This window comes from Phaenicophaeus curvirostris, chromosome 7, assembly GCF_032191515.1.
Source record: "Phaenicophaeus curvirostris isolate KB17595 chromosome 7, BPBGC_Pcur_1.0, whole genome shotgun sequence".
Taxonomy (NCBI): Eukaryota; Metazoa; Chordata; class Aves; order Cuculiformes; family Cuculidae; genus Phaenicophaeus; species Phaenicophaeus curvirostris.
The window spans coordinates 22,145,015-22,172,089 of record NC_091398.1 but is presented as its reverse complement, the minus strand read 5'-3'; the positions used below and the strand labels follow the sequence as shown (position 1 = coordinate 22,172,089).

The 27,075-nt window shown below is 36.7% G+C and overlaps 1 protein-coding gene across 3 annotated transcripts in view; it reads right to left on the bottom strand.

The window, feature by feature from the left end:
• The window catches only part of LOC138722698 (sodium channel protein type 1 subunit alpha), a 97,730-nt gene that overhangs the window by 62,407 nt on the left and 8,248 nt on the right, over window positions 1–27,075 (bottom strand). The window contains exons 1-2 of one of the 3 annotated variants that reach the window (XM_069861167.1): window positions 21,452–21,486; window positions 20,487–20,566 (exon numbers count right to left, since the gene is read on the bottom strand). The exons of 1 other annotated variant lie outside the window; for it this stretch is intronic. The gene's annotated coding sequence lies outside the window, so the exon portion shown is untranslated. Of the gene's footprint in view, window positions 1–20,486; window positions 20,567–21,451; window positions 21,487–27,075 lie in introns of those variants that run through there. One more of the 3 variants, XM_069861166.1, reaches the window with a different exon arrangement.

Sequence of the window (27,075 nt, the reverse complement as noted above, 5' to 3'; positions counted from 1 at the left end):
CATGATTTGACTTTTGTAAGAACCACTTGCGTGGTTCTTATACTGCTTATGTGAACTGTAATAATTTCTCAACCCTAGAACTATAACAGCCTTTTACTCTAAATGATCAAATGCACAATACTTAAGAACAATCGGGTACGTTCTTTCCTCATAATTCTAATTATCTAAAATTCACCTCAGAGTCCAATGGAATCAATCAGGATTATATGGTAACTATGAAAACTACAGTTCATGAGAGCTAACGCAGAAATTTTCACTAAGTTCATCAAGGGTATTAGGAAACAAGCACTGTAGAATCAGCATTTCCACTAAACAAATAAAAGTCAACTCTGCATTTTAGAAGGTAGTGAGCTAGTGGCTCAAAGTAAGTTTTTGTAATAGATGTTATTCTAGATAATAAGAGCAATTATCTATTCATATTTCAGTTGAACTGTTGAAGTATACCGCAGCCAACAACAATTTGAAAACTTCTCTTCCTCCACATAAATAGCATCCTTCAGCCATCCTCCACCTCCCCATTTCATGGTTTTGTTTAATTCTGTGAATTGACTCTTCAGTCCCTTAACTACTGAAGAGTCATAAACTCATATTTTGAACACTCAGACATTACTACTTAGTGTTCAATCACACATTGTGGATATTGAGAAAGATGAAGAAAACACTATTAGCCACACCAAAGTGACCTTGCTGCTCCCCACACTGATCCCCGTAAGTGGCACTGTAGTTTGAGAAAAATATCTCATACTAAGCCACTATTCAAACACCATGGGAGCCATAGCTGTTGGCAGATACTACTCGCTCTGTTTGCTTCAGGGAGATGCAAAGACTCAAGGGAGACTCTTCTCTGCTCATCTTATTTAGCAAAACAAGGGAAGAATGCCTCTTCCTCTTCTTTCTCATGATAGGTCTAATCCCCATGGGCACCAGAAAATGAGGGTATACAGCCATGTCTGTCTTTGCCTCTCCTCCTGAGATTCAGGAGGCTGGTTTTCCCCTTTGTCATTTTTCCTTTGAAAATTCCCTTCATTGTCCAAAATCCCACTGTACACAGCACTTGGCCGTGGTGGCAAGTGGGGGTACAGCAAGCCAAACAAGTCCTGGAGCAGTGGGAGAGTTGCTGGACAGTAGCAAGGGCAATCTCAAATGGAAAGCCAGAAAGCAGTCAGCAAAGACGAGCACTGAAACCCTATAGTGCACTGTCACCTTTAAGTTCAGCCGAGTGTCCCCAACTGGCATGCAAAACAAGGAGGTAAACCTGTGGAATTTGCCTGCAGGTGGACAGAAGGAAGCTACTTCATAGCCATTAGCTAGGTTGCAAAAACAGTTGATACAACTACTATGTTTACACACCGAGTTTAAAAATGGCAAATGCTGCGCGCTTTTCTAATAGTATTTTTTCTACTAAAATAATACTATTTTCTATAGTATTTTTTCTATAATCAGTACTAGAATGTTCTCAGGTCTGTCAAATGTGCATGGAACTAGCTAGATATACACCTTTAGATATATCTAAGTCTAAGTAGGCTTTACTTAAAATTCTTCAGGAGACTTTATGATTACTTTTTATCCCGTACTTTGCAGATTTGAGGATGATTTTTCCAGAGACATTTGTCTTTACTTCATTCCATGTGTATATCTTCTATAAATCTAAATGTCAATATTAAATACATACTGAATTCACAATAGTCTTAATCCCAAATCGTTCTCATTTGTCATTTCACAGTGGTTAACTGAAAGGTTTGTACTTCTTCTATTATAGTTGATGAATTTATTCTCACTTATCTGTGCAAGGGATGGATAACAACTGAAACCAGACAAGTTAATCAACTCATATCCTTCTGATTTCTATCAAGTGATTTATTAAATATTAATTGAATAGCTACAGATTCTTCTTTTTTCTCTTCAGTATAGCACAGGAAATTCAACAGGAAACAATATAAGAATACACAAAGCACTGATTTCTTACTAAGTTCCTTCCTACCCTACTTCTGGAGAGAACGAGATTTCTTTTCCTTCTTCATCGCCACTTGTGTTTGAGTGACTTTATGGGCAGTGTATCAGTAGGCAAAACATTTAAATCTGTCAAAATAATGTACCCAGAACATTTGAGAATGGAATCGTTCTGCTGCTTCTGGAAATTTCCCAGGCAAACCACATGCATATCTACATTGTAATATACATTGTTGTAAGGCAGATAATTCCAGAGCACACTCAATATAGTCTGTGTGCATGGTCCATCTGTAAACCACATGCAGAATAAGTCTGAAGTTACTCAGCTGCATCTATGTAACAGCACAGTGCACAGTTGATCTGCCCATGCATATTAAGTCTGAAGCATACAGAACTATGCTGGATTAGCTATGCACACACTGACCACCTGGAAATACACATGCAATTGGTTCAGCACTTCCCTGATGGGTGTGGTTTACTATACACCTTGCATAGTTGTAGATATACTCATACTTAGATGATAACTGAAGCTATCAAATATCTACAGAGTTTCTGCAAATTTCTAGAGTCTTCGGATTTCACCTAAATAAATTTTCTACGCAAAATAAGGGGCATGTCAGCAAACAGATGTAGAGATGTTCCCTTGTCTAAGTAATTCTAAACCAGTTCTACAGCAGCCTTCGAAGAAGTCAATTAGATGATACATATCTCTCTGAAAAGGAGACAGGTTTGACCAATACTATTTCCTAACCTGATAAGTATCTGGTTTACAGTTAGCTTTCATGTTCTTCATGCCTTCGTAACAAATAGTGACAAGAGTTTCCGGAGATTGTGGTCAGGAGTACCTTAGCATAGATGTTCAGTTTCTTTTATGGTTAACACTGCATCTGCTGAGTGATGTGAAAATGTTTCCAATGTACAGACATGGCAAATAGACCAGAACACACAGATAAGAGTGTGACAGGCATGAACTAGAGAATCAATATGCTCTAGAGAATGTGTTCTTCACTTCTGTAGGTAAAACACTGAATTCTTTGGAAGTAGTGATGAATTAATACCTATGCCTCCCCCACCCCACTATTTTTTGGTTTTTTTCATTCTCCAATTTCTCAGTTTGGTGAAAGGCCATTGAGACAAGATTTGTACACTGCTGCTAGATGCAGCCTGAGATAGTGCAGTTCTGGTTTGCTGAATGTGAATATGTGTCCAAGATGAAGTGGAAAGATGAGTGCTAAAGGGAGTGCACATGAATCTTTCAGCAAGTACATTGCACACTCTTTTGCACTGCTACTTGCAGAATTAGTTACTCACGGGTCTCTTCATTATATACATCACAAAATATGACCTGTTATACTTGGTGATGCAAGAAATAAGTGAACTCTCGCAACTAATAGAAAATAAAAATTAAAATAAATAAAAAAAATATTGGGAAATTAGCAAACAAAGCTGGACTGGTTTAGCTCTTTCGTTAATCTCCCTTTGAATTTCAGGAAGGCATCCTTAAATGCCTGTACAGACTGCCCTTTTCTCATACTTCCCAGCACTGCAAAACTGATTGCTAAGGGAAAATTTAGGCGAGAGAATTCTGCTAGAAGAAGCAGAACTTAATCTTTGCCCTTCACTTTGCCCTTGTCCTGTGACACACATTATGTTTTTGCTTTTAGGATAAACTAACAAATCTGTTCCATTAAAAATTATGCATCTTTATATTTTTAGAAAGCATCAGAGTAGTAAACAGTACAATTAATATTTTGAAATCCTCTCAATGCAATGAAGTTACACTGGTAGCTTCATTTTGATAAAGAGACTAACAAGGTATCAGCAAGGTTATCAGTGATATGAAGAGGGAATGTTACCTGGCTGATTCAAGGCACAACTAACAGACCATACCTACTACAAAATAAAAGATAAAGCAAGGAAACTTCATACAAACGAACAGAGCCCAGTTCTCTATGTTATAGTATTCTCATTGTTTTTTGGCATAGTTTTTCATTATTTTTGATTTATCCGATACTTATTATGATTCTTGTCTTCTGACTACAGAATAAATATATATTACATTTCTCAAAGTGTGGATTTGTGAGGGGAGAGGAAGGAATGCATGGCCAACTACCACAGTTTTGTATGTGATGTCTTAACTAAGGAGAAACCCCTGTTTCTTTCTTCACAGAACTGAGCCTGTATCTGGCCTGCTCATCTCTATTTTAGGGCTACTACAGCTAGAAAATGTAGGTAGGATATCCAAAGCAACATACTTGGCAGAAGGACAGAAATCAGATTAGACAATTGAGACTATGCAACGTTTTATTACTCCCTGTTGCTCCTATATAAAATTAAATATAATTGTCACGGACAACTTCATAAGTGAAACATGCATATTACCAGACTGATAAAAGTATTCCCTCATATCTTTTTTCACCATCTTCTCGATGTTCCCTCTTGGCATGGATAATGCAGATCTGGGCACAAGGACTTGCTTGCATTAGACTGCTTGGACTTGGCTAACTATATTTAATGCATATTAATTTTAAATAAAGGGTAGTTACATTAACACTGCAGACATCAGAATAGGTTACATACATATACACTGAGCTACAAATGAATTACTTGAAATATTATAAGGAATCAAATAGTATATGCTATCTCAAGTGAAAGTCTTTGCTTTGCAGTTAGGTATTTCCATTACCTAAACTTCTATATGAGCGAGATTATTGGCACAGGGTAAGAGTCAAAGAAGGGAAGGAATGAGGGGGAGGGAATGACTATTTAGTTTTCCACAGAATTGCAAACACCCATGGATAGCCATATGATTTAGGAAGGCAGTTTAGCACCCCAGTCTAGGCTGCCCAATAACGAGAAAGCAGAACAAAGATAGGATATACAGTTAATATCTGTGATATCCACACCGTTGTATAATTGCTTAGCTTACATCTCATTACATGAATATCTATGCTAAACTCCCTCATCATCTCCAGGGAATTCAAAGTCACATTTTTCCATCAATCAGCAAAACTCTTATACTACCACAGGCAACAGACCATCTGATCTCTATTTACAATGCTCTGCCATCACTATTCAGGAATGAAATCAAGATTAATGGGATGAAGAAAGCCCATAAGAAAATATGAACTTGGTATCTTAATGGTAAGTCTTCATTTGGGAAGGCAATCTTGATTTCTGATCCCTGCTCCTAGATCTATTTCTCTACTATATCTAATAAATTCACTTGAGAAGAATCAGTTGAAGAATCACTGGAGGTGTATTCATAGCTGAGAAGAAAAAAATGGAAATATGTATGTGAGAATACGGTTTTGTTCTAGTTTTCACTCCCAAATAATTTCTTCAATTCAGGTAGAAAATACAAGCCTCACTTTTAAAAAAATAAAACAAGACACAACAAGCCAGCCCTCCCCAAATAAAATAACTGACCAAGCAACCCTGTCCCCCTCCCCCCATGCTGGAAAGACAAGAATGTTCCCTACTAAAAACTGTTGTCTGCTGTAGTCAAAGCAGACTTTTGCAGCTTTTCCACCCCTAATATCTAGATTCTTAGTCCTATGCTTTCTTGGTTAGAGTAAATCAGAAGACCACATGATGTGGAAACAACATATCATTCAGCACTATTTGTTATATATGCATATGCATTGTTGAGGCTGCTATTCATATTACGTGTTTTCATTTAACTAATGTATCTCTAAACCAAAATATAGCCACTATGCTTTGCTTTAGATTAAAAATAAATAGCTTGTTTCCGCTTACTACTTTCATAGCTTATAGCTTAATTCCGTTAATGGCAACCAAGTAATTTCTATGTTAGAAAGCTGAAAATCCCAAAATTAGTTATGCAGTTCCATAGAAAGAAAAAAAATACTTTAATGGGAAATGTCACAATGCATCTGCATCACTATTCCATCTAAGCAAATATATTTAATAGGTAAAAACTACTAGACTGCTACCAAGCCGAATGAATTCCATGCTTACTGTGTTCTTGCAGCACAGGGTAGCAATTTTTTTGCTTTCTTTCATTTGATCAGAGCAGGGACCCCTTCTGTTGGCAATCTGCATTACTAATTCAAGATAAATTTTCTCAAGCAGTGTCTGAAAAATCTGTTTCCACTTGCCTTAGCAAATATAATAGCACCTTTCTTCAGTTAAAAAAAAGAACAAAACAAAGCAACATAGGTTATGCAGTGTAAATTATATAATGCTACCGATTCATTTTAGAATAAGGCAAAACCTACTTGAAGATAAGATTGAAGGTCTGGTTTTGTCATATTACTGCACATGGAAAACAAGAAATAAAAGCTGATGGAAACCAAATTGCTCTATACCCTGGAAAGAACTAAATTTTGCAGAGATAAACTCAAAGACATCTCAAAAAAAGTTACTACATCATGACCTTTGTGGGTTGCTTAACCCCATTAATAGCATTCTAGTACTTGCTGTCACATATGATCAATGGAAGGGCCAGTCTAACATCATAATCTTAAATACGTAATGACAAAAATATTTACATTCATGAAACTTTCTAACAGTTTTGAAACAGGAAGCTGCTTTTCTGAGCGTTTTTTAAACAGTTTCTGACACCAGAAACCCAGACACCACATGAAGGATGGAAGAGGCGAGTTTCAGCTTTCTCCAATTAAATATTAGAAACAAGTATTCCTACTTTACTGCCTTCCTCTTTCCCACTGTGCATGCAAGGCATGTTTCAGTACATGCTTGTGCATAGTGCAGAGAGGAGGCAGTAACAGCCCCCTGCTCAGTTTTAGAAACAGTATCATATGCTAAGTCAGTGCAATCTATCACCCAAAGTGAGGGGTCCATCTCACAAATTGTCTTTGAAAGGAAGGGGTGCTCAAGAAATGGGAGATTCTCAAACCACAAACCAACTCACCAGCCTAGGAAGTGTTACTGAGTTCATGACCTTCTGCTGCTGTCAGCCTTTTTTAATTTTTGTGAATCAAGTGTTTGTCAAAATAATTTGTTCACTATATGTTAATGACATGGTAATACACACAACATATAACACATGCCAACACATCTACATTTCTCCCCACCAGCCCCTCTACAGTTTTGTGATTCTGAAGTTGTAAAAGAGCATTCATTTTAATCAACAGTAAGAGGATTCTGCTATTAGTAGGCTGCTTTCACTTTATTAATGTTTTCCTAATAATATGAGAAATGGCTTCTTATTAGGAGATTCTTTCTCTTTACAGTAGCATAATTAGTATCTGCTCTTGCAGATACAACTTTATTTAACATCATCAACAATTTTATATATATACACATACAGATAGCTACCAAAATGTCTTATAATTAATAAAAATATAACATCACTGCTTTAAAGAAACTTTAGACGTAGTCTAAAATAAACAAATAAACAATTCAAATTTATTTCCTGACTAGTTTTGAACTGATGTTCAACAAAATTTGAATTAATAATGTTAGTCCAATGTGATATTGGAAAGTTCTCATTAAGTGGACATTCATGAGGCCATCACATTTTAGTTTTGTGTCTAGGCATAGACACCTAACTGTTCAAACCCTGGCACTCTGTGCCCTACACGTAGCATAGTGGTGCAGTTAATTTACTTTGTTGAGTATTAAATAAAGTAATTTGCACTAATATCCAAGAATTATTGCTGCTAGTAATCAAATAAGCAAGCACATTAGAGCTAGTTTCCGTATCTCCACCTCCTTTTACAGTTGAGGTGATATACGCCCCATAGGTTATGTATTGCCTTGATCAGTCTCTCTGGCACATCTCCTAAGCAAAGACTCTCTTTCCTACAAATGGCATCTATGGTTCAACAGCTGTCCTAAAATCCCAGTGCATGCTCCTACACCCATTGTGTCTTAACAGATTCATCCCAAAGCTTCATACTTTGAATATGCGTGTGCAGCTCACTGATTAGAAAAGCAGCAGATGAAGCACGTGATTCAGAAAAGCAGCTTTTAAGCAGGAGACACAGAGACTTTGCAGAAGTTCTTGATACACTTATGCTTTACTCTGAATAGAGTAAAAGAGAGAAAAACAGAAGTCAACATACTAAAACACTCCTCCACTGCTACTTTGCTGGACTTTCTAGTAACTCTTATCTTGATCTTTAGCAAGTGATTAATTGAGTAATTTAAGGTGTTTCTCAAGGCTTTTCTCAAAATGATGAAAGAGAACCCCCTGCTTTTTCTATTACCAACTCCTGCATCAGGACACCACCTTGTCTTCCCCATAAGCTCATCAAAATCCATCCACTAATTTGCTGTTCAGTTATCATACCACTTACCACAATGAGTTTTCTTGGTCAGTTCCCACTCACAAACAAGCCATCTGTAATCCTGTGATTACAACTCAATGATTTCACTGAGGCAATGCTGAGACCAAGGCTAAAGGTCAGATTTGCTTTCTGCTTTCACCGTTTCCCTGTGGAGAAGCCTGGAAGCTGGCTGTGGGGTAACCTAACTGGGAAGCCCACAGAATGAATTGCTAAAAATGAGTTAAATCTAGATGACATTGTAAGGGGTATTGACTTCCTGTGCAGAGGGGTCACAGGCTTATTTACCTGCCCCATCCTTCTGTATCTGTCCTTGTGATATTCTACACAGCTGTCAAGGAGGAGAAGGTCGGTCCTACATTCACTCCCAGAAGGTGTCTGGGGATTTGCAAGAAGCCTGAATTCAGACCAATAGTCTTGGTGAGCAACAGCATCCACCTAAAGTTTCATATAGATACTTCATAACTTGTAAGAGTATTTTGTATAGATATGGAACATTTTAGCCCAAAGAGCATGAGTTGAAACATAATATTGATAATTATAGAGTTTAGGCATAAAAAGAAGGAAGTATCTCAGAATAATAAGCTGTAATGCATAATTCCAAATGATCATAGTTGCATTTAAGAGACCTGGTTGAACTCAGCTTTGCGTATGAAAGTTTCCCCACTCATTTCTCAATGTTTGTTTCAGCAGGTTTTATATTCTCCTTTATTTCATCCAGTGTTCAGCTCATTATGAGATGTAAAAAGATCCTACATGAAATTTTCAGCAGCATAAAAGGGAGAAAAAACTTGAAATATTCAAATTAAATCATTTTTGCTACTAAATGGTTAACTACAGGTAGCAGCAACAGCATCTTCTGGCTCTGCCACACCCTTTGAGCAATGCCTTATTTTTAAAAGCTTCACATTTGCAAAGAAAGGCAGAGGCTGAGAATTAGTATTTCTGCAGAAGCAGTGGTTTGAAAGCCACTGAATGAAGACCATTAGCTACAATAATGTCTATTTAAAAGAAAATATTTCACCTTTTTTTTTAATTTTGAGGTGCTGGTGAGTTTGTAGTCATTTATTATTTTATATTCTAAACCTATGATAAAAGTTCAGGATCTTAATTTGATTTTTGAAAATATAGGAATGTAGAGGTATAATGAATAATCCAGTCAAAAGCTAGAAATGATAAAATTATATCTATGAAATCTAATGGTACTGGGATTTGGGAGCTTTCAGGGTTTCTTAATCCTATGGCTGGTCAAGAAGAAAAATTAGAAAAATGTTCTTTAAAATAAATGAGAATATATTATGTGCAGAGACTTTAAATGTTCAGCAGCTCAGAAAAATTAAAAATTAATGAAGACCAGATCATCTACTAAAAAGCAAGCAACATTCACTTTATCAAATATTGTACTGAGCTATGTGGTTAAAAATATAACTGTAATGCACATTTAATGTCTATTTTGCAAAGAAACCGTTCTCAAATATGGGTACAGAAATACAAAAAAAGAGACTTGAGATCTACACTTACTATTCATATTATTCAGTGCACATCAAATGTGCAGTTAAACTAAGCCAATGAAGCTAGTGAAGTAACAGAAATCTTTAAAGTTATTAAATATCTTGCATTCCATCTTGAATTGAAACTGGTAGATTATAATTTTTTTTTCATGTAAATCTATTCATGAGGATGCACTTGTAAGATGAGAACAGACAGGAACAGCAGCGTTATATAGTGGAGACCACTGCAAATAATGGCAGATCTGACTAACAGTAAACCATATCTTTTTCAGCCTCAGCTTTTGTGGTGGAAAAACAACAGTTTTCCCACTGTAAAGGATTTTTAATTGGTATTGAAATACTTTCAGATGTTCTTCTCATTCAAAAACACACATTTGTCTTCTTAATGACTGAAAGTACTCTTGCATTTGTGATCTGAACTGCTGCTTCTGTTCTAAATTGTCATTTTTAATGCTGTAGAAGAGGTTACATTATTTTGGAATACTTTTTCTAATTAGAATTTTTAGTCTATATTAGAGACATATAATTTCTTTTGGTATTTTGGCACTGGGTGTCCAGGGCAATATCTTAAATAAGTTGAGGATAAGTGATAAGATTAGTCATTGTTGTCCCATAACTCTTTACTCTGCTAACAGCAGGGTGAAAGTTAGTTCTAGCTCGATTAGAGTGGCTTCAGCCACTCAAACTCCTAGAGTCTGGTATTGATTTACAATACACCCAGCTGAGAAACAATGCAGAGAGGCATTCCTCAGCATGCCACTCTTCTTGTCTGATCAATGCATTTGAAGACAGGGCACTATTTCATACCAGACTCTAAGAGCTGAATAATGTTTCTTCAGGTGTCGCATAATCAGCCTAGATGCATTTGTATAAAGAAGCTTACAGTGAGAAGCCAAAGTAGGAAACTTCATTTTTAAAACCATTTGTGAACACACTTGAGAGAGGACACAACAATGGAAGTAAACGTACTACATAAAGATAAGAATATCCAGTTATGAAACGCAAGTCTTTAGTATGTGAACAACAAACTCTGTCAGAGAAGAGATCAGTGCAATGTGTAGGTTGTGGCTTGAAGGAATTGAAGGACATGCGCTATTAAGAAGATTAGAATTTATTGAGTTACATCAATTATGAAGAAAGGACAAACTGGGGACTTCATAAGTGGAAATTACTTCAAAGTAATAATTTGTTTTTGAGGAAAAAGCCTATGAAAAGAACAGACAAAGAATTTTCAGGCCTTATCAGTATTGAGTAGGAGTTGGTTTGTTATGCCCATTTTTCCAGATTTTTATATTTATTACTCTTAATATTCTTGGTTTTCTCTATGATTTAAAATTGCATCAGGATATATGTTGGTAATGTAATGGATGAACTCTTGATCCTATTGAAGATGTTCTCAAAACATTCTATTGACTTCATTCAGGCATGTAAATTTTATTACCTAATTTATATATTTGATTTATATCTTCAGAATAATTCTGATTTGTGCTACAAAAAAAGGTAATTTCAACTCAGACTCTTGTTTTACCTTAAAGTAGAAGCATGCTAATCTGGAGGAATATTTCCCTTTAGTTTTCTTTTACATACCGAAATTTTACCAGCTGAATTTCATGTGCTAAAGAGAAGCAGTTTGTTTTTCTGAACATATTTCAGTGCTGTAGGACTAAATCATAAAAAAGAAATACAGATGAGAGTTATCTGTTCTATAAAAGTGCTATTGCAAATCATGTAAATGTACATGTATCACCCATAGTTCAATAATTACTCATTAAAAATTTTGTTGCATGCTTATAAATTCATTATTATGAAGGTCCTCTTCTGTCATAGTGCAAATTAATTCTAATACTTTAAGTTGTGGGATGGTAAAATGCTTTTTACATTATAACATGTAGTGTCATACAACATATACTATCATTGGAAATAATTGCTAGAAAACAGCTATTTTCAAAGCAGGAAGAGTTTAGGATGGGGGGAAGGGATTTAGTGTGGGGAAATTCACCAAAATTTTTGCCTCCCTTCCTCTCTTCTTTTCTTCCTCAAGCTTTTATATCCTCCATGAATTTTTTTCACCTTTGTGGCAAGCCGCAGGGGGCTTGAACTTAACACCATCCTTAAGTAAATGGATCTAGGGAGTGAGAAGCAATGGTGCTCCCTCCCTCCCTGCCCACTCCAGCCTTCCTAGGCAGCTGTTTGCTGGAAGCTGAGTACTAAATGATGGGTGTTTGGGGCTGGATAGGATCAGGGTTGGGTTTTCAGGTATGTGGCTGTCAACTTAGGCTTTCTGTGGGGCAGGGTGGTAGGGGAATTCTTGGGTTAACTAAAGGTTGGCTGCAGAAGCTTGGAGCTGACAGCATGTATCAAAAATATTCCCAAACTAAAAAAGGTCATATAAGAACTGTTAACCACTATAAAAGACAGTTAAAGACAGATGAGTGTGTAGACCACAAGGCATTTGTTCAGAGAGAACACAGTGATCTGATACCTAACAGATGGCCAAAGCATAAGACTTTAAATAGGTACCTTACACAGCCTGTCCTCTTAGGAACTACGTCCACTCAGAAGAGAGAGTCTCAGTGAAAATGCACGATATATTACAGTACCAAATCTTCAGATGCCCATTATGAAATACGAGCACATACATTTATCAACAGCAATATGAAAATTTTAAGATTCTGTTTAATTTTAATACCTTTTTTTTTTGTACTGTATTGACAGTGTGCACCCAAAACTGCATTCTGTCACAAGCTGCTCCTGAATTAATTTGTACCTGTCTGTATTGCCTTTTATAGAAAGTGCTTCTGTATCTGGGAGGCAAGTTGCTTACAGCTCTTGAAGTTTGCGGCAGCAGATATCTTTTTCTAGGAAGATGTCTCTCTTTAGCTACTTTTGTTCTTTAGCCCTGAACAACAGATAGCCAAGATGTGTGCACATTGCAGGTAAACAGGTTTACACACCTTTGAAGACAACATCATCAGAAGAGCATCAGAGCTGTCCAAGCCACATGAGCCTTGCTGAAAGCAGGCAGAGTGGATGGCCATAGTAGCCATCTTGGTCTCCAAGCTTCCTTCAGAAACATCCTATTTATTTTTATGCAGTCCAGTTGACCCTAGTTTTAATTATTTCAGACTTCTTTCCGCTGTCAATGCTGGTGTGATTTCAGTTTCTAGCTGGAGTGGTTCATCCCAGCCTGAGTGCTTGACAGAGCAGCTTGGTACAGGTAAGACTAGCAACCAAGCCTTGGGGCTGCTGAGATTAGTGGTGTCTGTTCTACTAGCAGTCAGGATAAACCTGACTTGTACATGTGTCAAATGTCCACCTCTAAGTTCTGGAGCCAGATCGTGTCTAAATCTTCCTGTACTTGCCTCCCCCCAATCTGAGATGCAGTCCTAGCCAATGACAACGTTTATTTTTATTGAACAGTCTTTCTTTTCCATCATAATTAAAAGAAAACAAGTTTCTTTGGCCTCATCAAACAAAACCTGCCCTAATCCAGGATGATTTTCTAGCTGCCTAGGCTATGTTATGCTCCTGTATAAATTCTTAGGAAACAGATGACTAGTTTTTGCTCAGAGTATTTGCAGCCTTTCTTCATTTTCTCAAATTCTGTTTTTTAGATGTTAATTCCATTGTTTCAGCTTTCAATTTACATCAACATTGTGCTTTCAAAGAAGATTCCCAGTCACATATAAGAGACACAAATATCTATAAAGCTCCCTTATTGTCCTCTTTTAACCTCTTCTTTTTCAAGATACCTTCCAAAACTCTTCAGTTATTAGGCTGCTCAGCTTACAAAACTACTCCTTCACCTTGAAAGTCTTCTTTCTTTCTGGGCCATCTGCGCATTTTTCCTTATACTTAGATTGTAGGCTGGCTAGGCCAGTGATTCCCTTTCTCGCCGTGTTTAAATAGCACATACACATTGGGGTCCTATATTTCCTATAGGGACGCCTACCGGTTACAGGCACACAAAAATATGGATATGTATGCAAGACAAAAGATAATGTTGGACACAAACTGAAATAGAACAATTTGCAGGTAAGAATATACAGTGTAAAGTTCAAGATGGTTTACTTAAGAAGGGTAATATAAAGGAATGCTTTGAGAACAGCCCAACAGAGCCAGAAAGCAGAAGGTTCTGAAATCCAGAAGTAAAATATACCCTACAATACTGAATCATCGAATACCAGGTTGGAAGGGACCTCTAGGATTATCTGGTCCAACCTTTCTTGGCAGAACTATGGTCTAGACAAAATTGCCAAGCACCCTGTCCAGCTGAATCTTGGACGTGTCTAGTGCTGGGAAACCCACCACTTCCCCGGTAAGATTATTCCAATGGCTGAGTGTTCTCATTGTGAAAAATTTTCCTCTTGTGAACAATCAGAATCTCCCCAGGAGTAACTTGAACCCATTACCCCTCAACTTTTCTATGTGACTCTGTGTAAAAAGAGAGTCTCCATCTTCTTTGTAGCCACCCTTTAAATATTGGAACATGCTGATAAGGTCTCTCCTAAGCCTTTTTTTGATCAAGGCTGAACAAACCCAGCTCTCTCAGCCTTTCTACATGTAGCAACTTCCAAGTCCTTTGATTGTCTTTGTGACCCTCTCCAGCCTGTCCACATCTTTTGTGTACAGTAGGGACCAAAAGTGAACACAGTATTCAAGGTGTGGCCTGACAAGCACTGAGTACATTGGGATGATGAATTTATCTCTGCTGGTGATGCCCTTGTTGATGTAATCCAGCATCCTGTTGGTTTTCTTTGCCACAGCAGCACACTGTTCACTCATATGGACCTTGTTGTCCACTAGGACCCCCCCAGCTCCCTTTCCATAGAGCTGCTCCCCAGGCAGGTTGATCCCAGCTTGTGCTGTGCTATGGCAATACGCTATTTTGACTGAGATAACACATCAATGTCACAAAAGAAAAAAATAAAAATTCTTGTTTTAAACCCCCAAAGCCATAAATAATTGCTGCTTCAGGAAAGCTACCTGAATTTAGAAGCATTACACAGAGAATAACAGGCATGCAGACCACTAAAGAGAAGGGAAAATTGCTGACTGTGTAGACTTCAGAATAACACTAATCACAATTTCACTACCCACAGCCATAATTTAGCCACTTTCACAATCTTTTCTCACAAACAGAGCGAATGTCTTATATTTCATAGCTGGAATTTATCTGAACAGACAGCTGAAAGCATGAGCCATCCTTTCCAAATTGCTAAGCAATCAAGAATTCACACAAAAATCTATAGGAAATTTTTGTCACTCTGTTTTGGGATGCTCTATTTTTTGCCTAAGAACCTAAATATAGGCTTAAATACATAAGCTTAGACCTATCATTTGACATTTTAGCCTTATATCATAGTCAATCTTACTTTAATCGCAGAAAAGTACTAGTGCCACAATTGACCAGTTCCCCGCATTTCAGTACCTTGTAAAGAATATAACCCTGAGAAGTAAATGTCACTGCTGAGAGACCTACAAAAATATTATGTGTAAAGAGGTCAAAAAAAATGGGGAAAATTTTAAGTAAAACACAGTACTATTAGACAGTTAAGTAGTATTTAATGTACTGAAGACAGATCTGCTTTGGGACAGAGAAATAGCTTTTAAAAATGAAATAAAATGTTTACTACTCCCATGCATTTTTTAAAATTAATTGATTCATATTTTCCCAGGTTTTCTTTTCTATTTTTCTCCAAGAAACTACTTTTTCCCCCAATGTTAACTATTGTCTAAGAAATAGGCATACAGATGTAAGAGATGGGTAGCTTGTATCTGCTACTTCACTTTCAGTATGAATTTTTGTTTCTGTCAGCAAGCCATTAAATGTTATTTAATGCTGGTTCAGGATTAGTCTGAACTTAGACTTCAGAGATGTATAGAAACTTGTCTTGAGGGGAAAGTAAAGGGCAAATCTGAGGTCAATGCCCACAAGTGACAGGCTTACAGCCAGCCTGTACAGCAGCCAGGCAGCACATAACCAAAAGTCAAAATTACCAGACATACTGTCTAAAAGATAACTCCTACCACCTCTAAGAATCCTTGGGATTGGCATTACGTATAACAATTATCTTGTTTTAAAAAAAACAACAAAACCCAAAAGCTGTTGTTCATTTTCAACTACTTATAGTGTTACCCTAAGCAAATATGGTTGTTAGTAAACCAAAGGAGACAATAGTTCTTTCAGGTTGGATTGAAGTTTGTGTGTGAAACAAAATAGTAGCACCACTGTTACTAGAGATGGAAAAAACATTAATGTTTGAACTAAAATAAACACCTAAAAATATTATTTGAATAAAAGTAATCTTCAATTGGAATTCTACTTAAGAGGTACTAGAAGTAATACATTTTTTTTTCTCATCTTATTGCACGTGTATATTAGTAAAACTGTAAACTTCTGTCTACTATATATCCCACTCATAAAATGTGACAAAGTTTTCACATCAAAGCAGGTACAGTCATACCTGGTGATGCAAGACTGTGTCACCATTAGCATTTCCAAATTTGCTAATTATATTCGTATTAATAGAAACAGCCTGTTTAACCTAAAAGAAACACTAAGAAATTAAGAAATAAACTAAGAAATTAAATAATATTTTAGGACATATGTTCTGTTCTTTTAAAATACATTTAAAGTATTGCAGAGTGTATACACAGTAGAATAAATAATTTGAAGAGTTTCTTATATACTTTAAGAAAATCCTAATGCAGGCAGATTTTGGGAGGTATATTTTGGTCCCTATAAAGTATACAATATACTTTTCTTTAAGTCAGTTGAACCTCAGATTTCTACTTCTTTCTGTAGACTCACAGAAAAATTGAGTTGGAAGCAATGATGAGAGGCCACCTAGTTAATCTCCCTACCCAAGGCAAGATCATTATATCTACTTCCCAACAGATATTTCATCTAACTTCTTCCTACAAACCTTCATGACAAATTTCACAGATTCCTGTAACACTCTACTGCAGCTCTTGACTATCCTTCCTATTAGAAAATTCCTCCCCATATCTCATCTTGATGAGCCCATTTCTTCAGTCATCACTTCCTGGCCCACACACTGAGGGTATAAAGAATAGAATTCATCCTCAGTATTCAGCTTCTAATGATCCACCGGACTCTTCCCTTCTGTTTTCTCCTCTAGACCTACTCCAGGAATCCTGCAAAGCTATTGAAAGAGCTCTGCTGAGATATTCCTAGAGAAGTGCCTATCATCTGCCTCAGAAATAACTCAGTCACGATTTGCTGTTGGCAAAGAAATTGAACAATCACAGAGTCACCGAATGGTGGGGGTTGGAAGGAATCTCTGGAGAACATCTCATCCAATCCACCCTGCTAAGGCAGGTTCACCTAGGGCAGGTTGCACAGGAAGGCATCCAGGTGGGTTTTGAATGTCTCCAGAGAAGGGGACTCCACAGCCTCCCTGGGCAGCCTGTTCCAGTGCTCTGTCACCCTCATATAATTTGAAACAAAATGGTTAGACACTTTAAACCATTAAAGAAAATAGAAGATCTCACTGTGAAGGGAATACCATTAAAGAGTAAGTAGAAAATGGAGTCCAGGGAGGGATGGGAGGATGAAGGCATTGCAGGCAAATATGTACATCTGGAACATAGTCAAGTCATTGGCTTAAAATGCACTTAAATAACCAAGCCCTTGAAAGCTTCCTCAGAGACATTACTTCAGTTAAAAAGCAGTGTAGTCACTGCTTAGTTTCATCATCTTTGACCAATGCCACTATTAAATAAAGTTTATTTGAGTCACGTAAGCTTCTACATTTATACCCAAATTATCGTTTCTGACTTTGACAAGATTTGAGATTTTGTTTGGTTTAGTTTTGGGTTTTGGTTTGTTCTTGTCTTTTTCTTTACCAGGAAGATGATCTTTGGTGTTTTGAATTGTATTATGAAATATTTTTTAAAAGCCAATGCTGGAAGCAAATTAGAGAATCTATTTAAGGAGAGGGGAAAAGATGAAAAGGATTGATCTGCATGTTTACAAGTTACTGAAATAAACTACCATGATAGAGGGCACAAGACAGGATAAACCAGAAAAGAGCAAACTGAGCTGAATGGTTCAGAGACCAAAACCAGAGGGGTTATGTCCCTTTTTTTCTCAAAGACTTGTGAAAAAAGATGAAATGAATGAAAAGAAGGATAGAAACACTTTAAAATAGAGCACTGGAAAGATCATAAAAGTTGCACTGGAAACTGCTAAGACAAAAAGCAATGGAATGTTGCATTCAGAAAACGCAACGTAATGAGAGTTTCCTAGCACAAAGCAGAAGGAAGAGAGAGCTTCTGGGGCTGATAAATGCAAAGAACAAATAGCAGAGTGGCTGAGTCAGAAATGTGGTTTTCCAAGTGATATTTAATATTGCAGGGAAGGATGCTGCCCAGAATTTTGGTAATAGTGCAAAAATAAATTATTTTTGTCAGAGCTAAATTACACTTTAGAAGGGTGTCAAAGGGGACATGGAACCGCACGCACTGGTGGAAATGGAAGAGACAGAAATGATGACACAATAGTCAGTTGAAGACAGAAAATCTGTAAACACCGAATACCCATGTATTCAGTAAGATATCACAGTGATTCCTTAAATAAATATTGCTAATATTGAATTAAAAGAGATAATTAATTTTTTTACGGAAGCTAGACTAACTCCACTATGAAAAGGGGGATCATTTCTAAGTCTACCTTTGTCATTTAACTGATTACTTTACCCATACAAAACTTTCCATTGTTTCCACCCAACTTATATCTGTTTTCATAGCTAGGAATCTACAAAGAATAAACCTACAACTAGAAATATGGAAGTAAATGGAAGCTGCTGAGCTTTGGGAAAAACATTCAGAGAACTTGCAAGATACTCCTTGTCTCTCTACAACATTAGGTTCAGTCTAAAACGACATCTATAGCTTATAATGGTTAAAATTTACTCAAAGGTCCCCCATTTTTCCATTTTTAGATTATTTCAGCTTTATAGATTTTTTTTTCTCTGAGCAATTTAAGTGCTCTAAAACATTATGGTAAGAAAAGCTTAATGATATTCCTTGTCTAGAATGCTTTACTGATGGCATAACATTCTTTTGCTCAGATTACAAATGTGAATATATACTGCTTAATTTTTTATGTAGTTTGCCTTCTGCTGCATTCGTTTTGCCATCAACAGGAAGTCTACAGGTCAAATACAGGTGTCTTGTGGAATCTTACTGCCTTCTATACATCAGCTGCTTTCAATGGAGAAAGAGAAGGTATAATGTGTTCCTGTTATTGGAAAAGAATCAATAAATCCCTCATGGTGTTTAGCCCAGAAGATCCAACAAGTTTTCCTACAGGTGAGTTGACACTAGAGTTCAGAAAATTAATAAAATGAAAGACAAGACATTAATCCAGAAGAGTAACACATGCATGAAATAACTAGAGCAAGATTTCTGCCCCTTCTCAAAAGAAATGTGCAAAGTAGTTCCTAGTACTTCCTGATGACTGCCAGAATATTTTTCATAACTGAGAGTAGGAAAACCTTCACACTACTTGAATTTGTTCTTCGATTTAAGGTAGCCAAAAACTATACAGAAGGTTCAGTAAGCTACCGTGTAAGGGAGAAAATACTCTGCTACTCTTTGTGTCCTAAATATATCTGCTTCTGTCATTAATATACAAAAGTCTTACAGTAGAATTTACAAGTTGGAAGGATGTAGTGTGATATGGATAATAGCAGTGATGCCATCCTTCAAAGTCAACAATTAGCTGTCCTTTAAAGTGCTTAGCATTGGGACAGTAAGTCGATGAGGAGAGTCATATTCATAGATACTCTAAAGGTTTTGTAGTTCAAGGCCACCTTCATTTTAAGAATGGAATAATCTGTCATTTATTTTAGCTTCCCAAGCATCTCAGTTGTTGACATTTACAACTTCTGAAACTTCAAAAAAAGTTTAGATTATGGCATGACAATTTCAACATGGATTTCAGTGACCAATAATAAACTACTTTTGCCCCTAATATATTGATTCAAAAAGCTGATAGGATATGGAATTCCATGATGTATATTCATCTGTATAGTTTTCCTGTAAGTCATTATAGTCAGACATTTAAATTTATTTATTTATGATACAAGATGCTATGCAAATTATTGTTGTTTTCCTAGAATTTCCCTATAAAGGTACTGATTATACTATGCCTTATGCAACAGGAACTTGACATCCCTTAGGCCGCGCTAAAGCTCCTGGTCTCTCTCCCTCCCATCACTGGTATTTTCTTTAAAATAATGAATACTTTCTGTGACTACCTGGCAGACTGAGGGCAGTCTTTTTAAGGTTGCCTTTCTCTAACTTGCTTTCTTGTGTGTAAATACTTCAGCATATATTCAAGATCACACAAACCAGGCTAAACAGAATAAACTATTAGATTCTCGGAGTAATTTTTATCCCAGTCCTTTTCCCTTTGTACATTATATTAACATATCGGTCAAGCCTGAAAAACACAACAAAAGTGTGTGCACTTCAAGAATGCAGCACTAACCTCAGCCAATATAGGACAGAGGTTTAACACTATAACCACAATATAAGCATTTCTGGAGGAAACACAATTGAACACGATTTCAACAGTGACAGAAAGTACCAATCCATTTTCAACTGCTGCAGAATGAACAACAACAAATTTTTCAAAGTGGAGATGAAAGGTGGATGGATTGAACAGACAGCCCAATACCAGATAAATTAGATCAGTGGGAGTCTTTTAAGCACATACCTCAGACAAGCAGCAGAGAAGAAATCCATTTTAGAAAAGATGCTGAAAGAGCTTGATGTCCACCTGGCAAATTTCTTGTGCTGTTTCAAAAAGCAAGACGGTTCAGATTATGAACCGAGTTATATCTACAGCATTACAACCAGTCCCGACCAGTATGTAAATGAAAGTAAAAGCTTCTAGCAGCATACCTAATCAGAAAGACTAAGAGCAAGAAGAGATAAAGAGTAAAAAAAGAGGAAAGATCCCTTTCTTCCTTCAGTAAAAAGACATTTGGGTAAAGTGTTTAGCCTTTAAGCACAGCTTCTCTTTGGGAAGGAAAACTGTACACTGCTGCAATACTAGGATTTTGACTACACCACTTCTTGCTTTAGCCCTTAAAATGTTTTCTGTATGAAGGAACAACATGACCTCTGTTAACTTCTAAACAGTTCAGGGTAAAAATAGTGAATAATAATTTAAACACCCCTCCCCAAGTCAACAAACTGGCAAACACCCAAAACTATAAGGCCAGTGAAATCCCATCTTGCAAGAAAATGCTGCGCTGCTGAAAAGACCTGACTGCAGCTTTTTAAATCTTTTTAAAACCACCAAGATAGGATTTTCTCCTTAATTGTATGCTTAACAATAACTACAAAGCAAGCATTCATAAACTAAAAAAACCCAACCTCCAAACCAAAAACTATCATCAACAAGGATGGGGGGAGAGGTGGGTGGAGGAAACCCATGCAGACAGCTAACATAAATGAACTAAGGTCTAGGATTTGACATCCTGCTGGCTTACCTGACAAAACACGGATTTCAAATGTATTATGAAGAAAATAAGACAACAACAGATACTGATGATTAAATGTTTGAAATGCTCTCTAATAAACTTGTGCAGATTCCCATTTCCACAAGATTACCAAGTATTTATAAATTGCTGCATTATCATTGGAGGGGGGAGAAGAAAAGGAAAAAAAAAAAACCTCTGCAGTATCCTCTCTGCTGCTTCATTCCCGGCTTCCTGTTCTGAGCCTCACTCTATGGTACCTAGTGGGGGTTGGGATGAAAATGAAGAGGCTAAAGGAAGGGAGGGAAGATACCAAGCCATTACCTTAAAGGACAGCCCCATCTACCGGCAAAATAAATGAACCAGCCGTAAGAGTTTGCTTTTTAAAATATTTTCTGACATAAATGAGTATGAAAATCTGCAGCCTGTTTCCCTTCAGCAAAGAACAAAGGGCAGTGATTGTGCTGACAAGTAGATTTCTTAATCTAGTGTTAAATGAATAAAAGTTTTCATTAATTTTCATTTCTTTTTCTGTCAATAATTTGACTCTGAAATGAGAGAAGGAAATGATTTGGGTAAGGGTGGTTTGTTATGAAAGCACCAGAATCCTTTCCAGGTCAGCCTCTCTGACATGCCACAACTAAATGCTACCTGTCTACTGTCTGGTTTTACATCTCCTCTCTGAGAAGTGGTGGTAGATTAAACATATTCAGCCATGGGTTCAACCACCCCACTCTCCTGAACCCACCAAAAAAATGTTCCTGTGACAGAGTCATATGACGTGTCCATCTATTATAGACTGCATTGCCAATCCCACACCCTCGTACGTGACAGCAGCGTAAGATCTATATGTCCCCGTGCATTCAGATGACAGCTGCACAGGCAAAGCTGAAACCTAGACAAAGAGTGCTCCTTTTTAAAATTCAGACTGCTAAGGAACAGTAACTCCTAATACAACAAACTCCAGCTGCATTGGATCAGCCTCAGTTTGAGCTAAATCAGACAGCATTGTATATGTACACATCTTGTTTTGCATTTTTGACCAAAAAAAAAAAAAAGAGTGGGATTGGGATGGCCATCAGCACTTCTGAAACCTCTAGTCTCAGCTATGCTGGAGCAGGGTACATGCAGTATAGTAGGAAAGGAAGGGAGCAGGGTCTAGGAAAGTGAGAGGTGCGCAGAATAAGGGCTAAAAATAATACTGCATTTCTTTCATTGCATAATACAATTTTGGCATGTTAAGATAAAAGAAAATAAACCTAATTGATACCTGTATGCAATTAGGCTGTAATTTACAATATAACAGATCCATAACACGTGAACTTGTGATTCAATGACCCCAAAAAGTTGTAATGAATTTGATCCTCTAGAACTCAGTGCTGTTCTGGTGTGTTCTTTTTAACTATTTTTGTTTACATCATGAAGTTTGGACTGCTTAAATTTTGCTTGAATCCAAGCTATGTGAAGATGAATTTTTCCACCTCCCAGTGGTGGCCTGACATACCTAGCCCTTCACAACAAGAACCTGGAATGTCTCGGTATAATAACTCATTTTTAAGCATTTATCAATACAGAATGCTGTGAACAATTGTTCTAACTATGAAATCTGATCTTGTAAATTTTAAAATATTTTCTCTGCAAATACTACAGTGGTTAAAAAAACACAACAAATGACCTCATGGCACTAAACACTTAGTTAAAACACATCATACTATATTCAAATACTAGTACTCAAATTCTGACATAAAAAGGACAAGATCAAGCTGGATATAACTGAGCAACCTGCCTCCTTTGAATGTGCCTGAGCACTTATTTAGATAGACTTCATGTGATTTCATGTTTTACTGCAGCCATGATAACCAGTTTGGAATCTAGCATTTCTGCTGGCACTGGTAGGCTGCTAAATAGTCCAGGCAGCTCCCCACTACCCTAATACAGTTCAATTCTATGACCTTGAGGTAGAAAGACATATAAACCTTTATCTTATTACTATCAGCTGGTTACACACTCTTCACTTGTTTAATTCTTACTTAGGCATAACTATAAGAGCTGAGTTAACTTCTTTTTCATATACTTCCAAAGTTCTTTGGGGCCATGAAGAAGATCTGCAGGTGACAAAGTACTTTTGAGTGACAGTAACACCTCTGACTTAGCATCACCCTTAAAAACATTAAATACTAAACAGATGTTCAGATACTATTGCTGAGGCCAATTTACCCTTTCCAGAAATCTTTCTGTTTATAGAGGACGTTTCTAGAAATGATTAATTGCCTGGTGTTTATAAACACAGATTTATCAGTAGGTTTAAAGGCAGAATATTTACTCCTCAGCTTGAAGTTTCAATATGGGTCCCTCTAGTCTTTGGAGGATGGGCACGTTCCATATTTTACAGGCATAATGCCCTTAAAATATTGTGAATTGAAATGAAGTAAACACCACAAAATAAAAAAATAAACTAGGAATCTGGATAGCTTAAACAACACTGGGTAGTAAAAGCTTTTGAGACCTCAGACGCTTACGGTTTTAGTCCTCAACATAACACTGAACACATTAAATTTCTCCCCAATTTAAACATAATTTTAATGTATTATGAAAGCAGTTTTCAATATTTCTAAAACCTCCTTCTTTAAGCACCTGTAGAGATCCAGTATAGGATGCTTAATATGACTACAAAACACTTAAAGCTTCTTCTTTCAGCTGCATCTCTCATGACTTAGATTTCACTGGGCACACTAGTATAACCAGCTGTTCAAGTTCAGCTCCACCAGCTTACACTGTCTGGAAAACTGATAGGGTTTCTGGCTATCTTAACAAGCTCCTTTGGTGGCTCCTTGAACCAGACTGTCATCTGACGTGGGTGCTGAGAGACAGACATTATCTATGCAATAGCAATAGCAACTTGTTTCCAACTGCTAAAGAGCTAAATCCCTTGAATTCTTATATTTTTCATGTTTTAAATTTATACATTGTACCACAATTGTAGAAAACAAACAACAAAAAAAAGGGATAGATAGTGCAATCACAGCTGTTCCAACTCAGATTGAAAGTTAGTAAATAACACATGGTTTCCCTTCCCTCTCCCCCCAAAAATCCAGCCTGCCTTTTTTACTGTCTCTAAACAAGCCAGGCACTGCTAATAGCTAGGAAAATAATTTTCAAAACTGAGCAAGTCTAAGGTACTCATTACATTTACTTCAGAAATTTTTGACTACTTATTCCTGCAGGTATGATGACAACTTCCGTCATGCCAAGTGCCTGAGGAACAATCATCTTAATGGTGGTTGCTTCAGCCCATGTCCAACAGGCCCAAAGGAGAGCACCTCCATGCCTGCACAGCAGGGGCACAGTTGCCAGAGAAACGAGCATTGCAGCCTTAAGGTTGCAATCTTGCAGATTTCTTTTTCTGCAGCCCTGTTAACTTTGCTATTAATGGAGATTTGCGGTTCACTTGCCCTCATACAAATTTTGACCAGTCCTACTCTTGGCTCTGCCTCAGGAATTACTGGTGAAGAACAGCCCAGTACGTTTTTGGCTCAAGTGTCACGAACTGCCCACCCTTAATGATCACCAGGCTCAGGGAGATCATGGCGAAAGGGTTCATCTGGAAGTCCTTCTCTGGTGATCCCCTGCAGCATAGTTCCCTTTCTGAAAGGAACCTATAATGAACTCCAGCTGAAGAATAAGAGAATATAGTTCTTTTTGTCACTATCCTGTTCCAACATTTGAACTGCAAATACTACAGTGCTGTACAATCTAGAGAAAACTTTAAAATTAACTTTTAGAAGCTTAGATGTTCAGCCATGGCAGTGAACCATGCAAGCAACAATGCAAGAGAGTGTGTACTACATACACAATAAATAAAGAGTTGAGAGGAATACATACATATACATATTTTTTTAATGACACTGCCTGAGGTACATTGTATTTATCAAAACATTAAGAAATCTTTCTTCATTCTTTACAGTATCTCTTGCTAGTGTTCTAGGAATTAATTCTGTGAATTGCAGTGGGTAATGGAGTAAGAAATCTAGTATGTAAGGAATGACTATCCAAGATCCTCCTTGGACAAGCAGGTGAACACAATAATCCAAGGATTTTTTTTTTTTTCTCTTTCTAAACTTGTGAATCAATTGTACTGCAGTCACAAAAGAGCTATGCAGGCAGTTAAGGACGGAAAAACATTATAATGGAAAACCAGGACCTGGAAAAATTATGTGAATTGCAGAATAATAACGTTTTACACAAGGAACAGAGTGCATCTTCCAGCTTGTAAACAGGTAACTTCAGAACAGATATAGCCCATTTCTGCAGCAACAGATTCTTGTCACATTTGGAAAATCTTGTGTACCAGATGCAAATAAAATTTGGCAGTTCTGGGTGGTCAAAGATCTGCATTTGAGGGAGCTCAAACTTACCTGGAAAGCTTGTGAATTATGCATTTATCATCTTACATTCAGATGTTACATGAGATAAGGTAAAACACAGATGTTTTAGTCTTTTACAATTTAGCATATGATTGTCCTCACACTATGTATCTCAATTACTCAATTAAAATGGGCAGATAAAATCAGAGATATAAATATTTTTATAGAAACTATTAATAGTCTAAGGTATACTCCTATACTTTGCTTATGTTATGGATTACAAAAACTGGTCTCACCATTGTTTATAGTAAACTCATTATTCTAAAACAATTTAATTCACACAATTTTATATTGTTTCCATGCTTCTCAGTTTTAGTAATATTTCCATGGCTATGAAGAGAGCACAGAAACTCCCTTGCAGGACAGAAAACTCTAGTATTGTGAGGAAAAGTGAGAAGAGTTTGTTAGAAACTCAAGCTGCACATTGTGAAGTGAGGGAATATACAGAATATTGAAAGCAAGCTACTGATGTAGCCATAGACTGGACAATTCCAGTAAACCACAGGAAATACCATGAGGAGGCACTGACCACTAATGGTCCATATTCTGCATTGTAATGGATTCAAAACATACCTTACAGCTTGGGTTAAGTTTCTCAGACCTAAAGTGATATACCAGAATATAAGATATATAAATACACATAGAAAACACCATTTTGTAACACTTTGTATCTTACTGAAGCATCTGCAGCTTTCTATGCTGACAGGTGCTCAGTGTGCCCTGCCATGAAGCATGAGGAAAAAAAAAATAAAATAGAAATAAAACTTCCAGAAAAAATCATACACTTAAAGACAGTAAGTCTTTTTTTTTTCTTTTAACTGAATAGATAGGTTATTAATAATCCTCAAGCCTGTAAGAAAATACCTCAAGCACCCACACTTAAATGGGATGGAACATGGTGTACTCATATATAACAGCAGAACTATTTTAGAACACTTCAGGCAGCAAGAAATAAAAAATCTGAGGTACATTATTACAGTAATATGTGATACCTAGAAGTTTTTTACTAAGCTCCTATACTATGCTATAATTTTATGAGTTTGTTTGCAAACTCTTAAATAAAACTCTTAAACAAAATACTTTTGCATTTTGAAGGATAAAATGGTATCTGTAAAATATTACACAATGTAATATGCTGCATTGCAACAGAGGTTTTTTTCAAGATACCAAAACTGAGTTACACTTTCTTGAACATAACTTTTTTTCACAATGTAATCAATGAATGCATCAGCCTGGTATTTTTACTAAATCATCGCATAGATCTGCATAACTGTCATTAAAGAAAAACAAAAAGATAATTAAGTAAATGGTAAGGTAAGACCATGATGAAGAAACAATTGACTGCTTGACGGTTCTTTTCCAGAGAAAGAGATCTTTTAAAGATGATAAAATGACA